Consider the following 6,075-nt stretch of genomic DNA (forward strand, 5'->3'; position numbering starts at 1 on the left):
AAACCATCGGTATGCACGTGTATATTATGGCTTTCGAAGTTTAGGCACGGCACCATGTAGCTCGTTGACCCTATTTTAATAGCGCTATACTGCTGTGGCCATACGGCCTGCATTCAAGCTGCCCGTAGACCTCGTAGACCTGAAGAATTGTTGCAGTTGCTAGCACTTTATTTTCGATCGTTATGTCTGCCAATGCGATTAGCAGAAGGGCGTACAACGCTGATGTTTTTTTGTACTTTTGCGTGTGTCTGTCAACCAAACAAGGAACCCATAGCAAAGCATGAGCTTACTCCAGCATCCTCTTGCATGAATACAGCGCAAAAGAGGTTTTTTTCACCATCTCTTCGCAAGAAGTATCAAAAACGGACTACTACATAGTACAATTCCTAGGTATTTTTTGCTGTAATTTTCTTGTAATTTTACCCCTCTAAGCTTAACCTTAGTCAAGTTAGGGATTTATTACACCCTGGTAAGTAATACTAGATCAGGTATTTCAAGTTTGACGGTTTACTAGACTTCAGGTGTCCTGGCATGTACATCCCGAAGCTCCTGATCCATCAGGTGTTGGTAGACATCTGCGGCGTATGATGAATGAAACTTTATCTGCTTATACCGTGAATTTTACGGGCTCTCCATCGAACCGCCTTAACAAGTGGTTTAATAACAACAGCATTGGTAATAATACCCTACACTGCGGCCTTTCTATGTTTGCAGATTTTGTGGCCTCGCACATGATCATTCGGTAGCTCAAAATAAAGCCAAACCCATTTTGTAATGCCCATAAACATACAAAGTACATATTCCTCGTCTTCAAGGGTTTATTCTTTATTCAGGACCCACCTACACAATGCAGTAGCAACTTACTTGTCTTTGGTTTGAACACATTATGCTGAAGAGAATAATGCTTAATCATATTTGTTTATATATACATCTACATATATTAATCTCACTACAGTTTTTTGGGAGAAAATATGTCAAACCAATAGCTCTATATTCTATCGGGTTTCAATGACTGATTCTGCCCGCTTTTGGTACGAAGACTACTCGTACCGCTTTGCAAGATTGCGGACGTGGTTCAGTTTTGTGCAACCCTCAAAAATTTTTCTAAGCCATTATACAACTGTTCCACTTGCCATCTCCTCCTACACAGCAGGGAATATCCCATATGAACTGGGCGATTTGAAGTTGGCAAACATTTTTCTAGCTAATTCAATTTTAATATTTCCCACTAATACTGGAACTTCTCATTCCGTATTTGCAGTGTATATGTTGTTACACAACTCTTCCGTATCAACTCCTTATTAGGGGTGTGTGTTAAGTAGCATCTCAAGGGACTCTTCACTGCTGTGTGACCGTTCTCCTTTGATATTAATTAAGTATGGTTATTTTATATGATACAAAAACTTTTGGGAAAATAAGACGAGAAAAAACAATTACATAATAAAATATTTGAGCGAGGTATACAAAATATATCTAAGCATAAGTCCAGCATTTTCTTTTAAACCATATAAATTTATTATAAGCTTACGATAGTACTCCATATACATATACATATTTACGTATGTAACCAGGCACAAAACGTAGTTCCTCACTCCTTTGATCATAATTACATAGAGAAGTGTGCATAGCGGCGTAAATGCATATTCCAATTATATATTCATACATAAGCATTTGCATAAGCAAAAACAAATGTGAAATTGACATTTATATGAAAATTAGCTCATTATAATTTGCAGCGTATGCGTGTGGTTAAGTTGTGTTTGGGTGTGTGTCAATGTGAATGAAAAAAGCAAAAGTAAAATAATGCTGGCTGTTATTCGTTATCGTGCAACCACAGTTTCCATTGTTCTGCACATGAAAGGACAGTTATTACATATGCACTCTTAGTTGTATATAGTTAATGTTTATGTAAATATTAATTTTAATTAAATCAAATTTAAAGAACTTAATTTTAGACATTAAATGCAGTTAGTATTATGCAAATTGTTTTCATACTTGTACAAGTGCAATTATTTCATTAACCCTTTACGGCGCCAGGTTTTAAATTTTATTAAATTTATATCTACTAGCTAGTAAGTATGCTGTTATTAATAAAATCAACAATAAAAATAATTTTTTTTTTAATTTTTTATTAATTTTTCACAAAAAACTGTTTGTTGCAGAAATGCAACATGGCATCACAAGTGCTACATGAATAAAATCTAACTCAAGATGTGTGGAAATTTTTAAAACATTTATTTTGTTTATTATAACACAAACCTACTCCGCATTTTTCACAGCTTGTTTGTGTAAAACCTTTACAGCCAGGAAATTTGCACCTCATTCGCTTATCCATCAAAACCTGCCAGTGTCCGTATTGGTCCAACTTCACATCTTTCGGGGGAACGTGTTGAGCCGGGCCTTTCTTCCTTTTATTTTCGATAGACATTCAACATCACTTTTACGTTTCAAACGGTTAACTGTCTGATATTTGCATAGTGTCTCTGCTATAGCTACTCTGAATTCCGCAGAGTTGAGGACTTTACTGGTACTAGGTTTTTCAGCAATAATTCTCCGGTATAAAAACCAAGACATTGCAACGTCCAGGAAGTGGTAAAAGACTCATATATACCAATGCTTACTACGTAGTTTAATTTTGTAGTGACCCATAACAGAGGCTAAAAGGTCAACACCCCCATATGCGGATTATATTCTGCTACGACAAAAGGACGTTCAATAGACACATATTGATTTGCTGACTTATCCCACCTTCGTACTACAGATGTTGAGTGCTCTCCAGCAAAATTTGATGCCAGAGTAACGATTTTATTATCTCTCCAAGCTACAACAGCTACGCCAACTACATTGCAGTTTCCCATGTATTCTATTGACGTTCTGCGGGGTTCTTTTTTTAAAACTTTATCATCAGGTAGCTTGCAGTTGGGAATACGGGTTTTCTTATTGTTCCTAGAGCCAAAACTCCTCGCTTCGACAAATATTCAATAAGCGGAATAGAGGTGTAATAATTATCGAAAAATAACTAATAGTTCTCATTGATGGGCACATCACGGACAAGGCGGACAACTACATTTGATGATGCTCCTAAATCAGGCTCGCCGGATGCGCATATGTTTTCCTTTCCACTATACATTTCGAACTTATATCCATACCCAGATACACCACATATAACAAACAGTTTAAATCCCCATTTATGGGGCTTATCGGGTAAATACTGTTTCAAAGCATTGCGCGCTTTTGTTGAACAAATTTGTTCATCTACAGACAAATGCTCTTCAAATGGAACCTTTTTGAAGTTATTATTGAGTGCATATATCAATGGCTGGATTTTGTACAATAGATCAGAACCCATTTGTTCATATGGAACCATTTTACTATTGTCGCTGAAGTGTAATAACTGTCGAAGCAATTCAAATCGTTTTGAATTCATTGTCTCTCTTATCGGCTCGAAGCTAATATTTTCAGACCAATACATTTTTACATTTGGCATACTTACAATCAACATATAATATGCAATGCCAATAAATTGACGTATTTCTTGAGCAGTTACATTTGCCGGTTTACTAGAATCTCTCTGCCCGGAGTACAAATTAGTCTGATTCTTGATTAGATTGATAAAATCCTCAGTAAAAGAAGAGGAAAAAACCTCAAATGGAATATCCAAGCAAAGTATCTGCGGCGGTAGCTTATCGGATCCGCGAAAACATAGTTGGTCGGCATTCAACTTCAGGTGTTTGGATTTCTATGTAATATTGCTCCTGGGTATTCGATTAGAGGTCCACTGAGGTGCTTCGGGTATATCGGTTAGCACAGCGGAGGCCGAATTTAAATGTGTTGCATATGAAATGGTTTCAGCGGATTTTGCTAGAGTGGTAGTATCCGGAACATCATTTTCCAAATCAAGTGGTAAGTTTAGTTCTTCCTCAGAAGTGTCATGATAGTTAGGCTCGATATTATACGTCGGATCAGTAATATTGTCATCATCAGAAAAATCAAGGCCATCCTCACTGTCTTCCCATTCATCTAATATCTTTTCCAGTTCCTTGGTAGTCAAATTATGCTGACCACGTTTCATTTTGATCCTCAACGAGAACCTTTGAATTTGAATATAGCAATAAAAACTGTCAACCACAAAGCGCGGTGTTGCATATATGCAACAAAGAAAAATAAGTAGAGAAATATATAAAAAACACGACTTTGCTAAGAAAATGTTACTGATTGTTAAAATATATTCTCTTACCTTTTTCTGGAACTACTTTTAACTGCAAAATATTATTTTTTTCACAAATAAATCACCTAACGTAAATGTATTATAGGAGCTCGAAACTGATTTATACACGCTCGTCACTTAAATGCAAAAAAAATGAAAACAATTCCATGTGGTCAACCATTCTGTCATTTTATCGTTAGAATGCTTTGTTGCTAAACTACAACACAGAGCAAATGTGATCTACCGTCGTGTCATATATTTTGATTTGGATTTAAATGGTATGTTGCAGAAATGCAACAAGGCGCCGTAAAGGGTTAAGGTTACGTATACGCAGATGCGCACCCATGTCAGCACTGGGTTCAACGACGGTATTGCTTATGTGGTTGCAGTTGTATGAGGTTTACCCGTTTTTATGGAAAGTAAGAGTTTTAATTAAAAGATTAACCTATATTTATGAGATAATATTCAGTGGCTTTAATATAACTGCAATTTCAGGACAAATGCAGTGTTTTACGCTTACATGTAATGTCTGTGATCTCATGCAATAACCGCTTAAGTCGACTTAAGAATAATTTGAGTTATTAGTGGTATGGTGTTCGCGATTTAAAGCTATATATTTGTGTTCAACCCGTATTCGTCCAAGTAAACTAATTGAGAAATTATTGGCAAGTGCATAATCGCCGAACTCGAAACTGTACTAATTTACATTTGCATAAGTAGCTTATGTGTTCTTAAGAAGAATTGTAAACATTTATTTGTGTGGCATAATACGTATATCTCGAGATAAGCGGTTATTGCAAGCCTTTTTTTTTAACAAAGCGGCACATTTTAGTGTAAAGTAGAAATAGCTTAAGTCATAGTAAGCGCTTATTGCAAAACGGAAAACTTACAAAGTGGCGCGATAACTAGAATTAGGTTTTTATTATAAATTTGTTATGTCGCGAACAACGGACCTCTATCGAGATAAGCGGTTATTGCACCCATTGTGTAATACGTTTGAGTTCTTAAGTCTACTTAAGTTTTTTTAGTACAAAAAATAGCACACATCCTGAGTGCTTATCACAAACTTTCATAGCAGATGTTTCGTTAAACAACATAAAAATGAATGAAAATGAATAAACAACCTTTTCTCTCTCTCGATTTGATCTCATAACCTTCCGATCGCAAGCTAGTCACTTTACTCGTCCGCCAAAGGCTGTTATCTCAGCTTTGAAACTAATAGAGAAATTATGCCGGTATTCGAACATGAAATCTTTAAATTTGTGGCAATTTGATTTCTTTAATGTTAAAGTTACGCATTAAATACGAACGCATTACTAAATTACATTTAAAAGTGTTCCATTGTTTTTAATTTGGCGATATCCTTAAATTTCCGAAGAGATGTAAACAGATTTAAATATTGGATTCGCCTTACTCGAACTCTTTGCGTTTGACAACGAGGATCGGGAACCCATCTTGATTATCAAGTTACTGACTTTGAAACTGGAATTGATAACCATGAAAATAATCAAATTAGTATCATTGAGTCAGAAGTGGATCACCAAGAAATCGATGAAACTATTTCAAGCACTGAAAAAGGTTCCTTCTCGCGCTAAAACTCTAAGTGAAACGGAATAGTGGTAAAAGTTACGTAAACTCCAAAGGAGTAGTAGCAGGAAGAGTTTTCCACCTTATACATTACGAATGCCGCAAAAAATGTAAGACTAAAATATCACCTCTCCACAAAAAATATTTGATAGCGCACTTGGTTCTCACAATGAACGAGTTTTCATTATTGGAACCCTTAAAAATATTAATAAAAAAAAATTGCCTAAATTATATTACCATTCTAAAAAGCCCCGTCAACGTGACCATACCATTGTGAATGA

Source organism: Eurosta solidaginis, chromosome 2, assembly GCF_040869045.1.
Source record: "Eurosta solidaginis isolate ZX-2024a chromosome 2, ASM4086904v1, whole genome shotgun sequence".
Classification (NCBI taxonomy): Eukaryota; Metazoa; Arthropoda; class Insecta; order Diptera; family Tephritidae; genus Eurosta; species Eurosta solidaginis.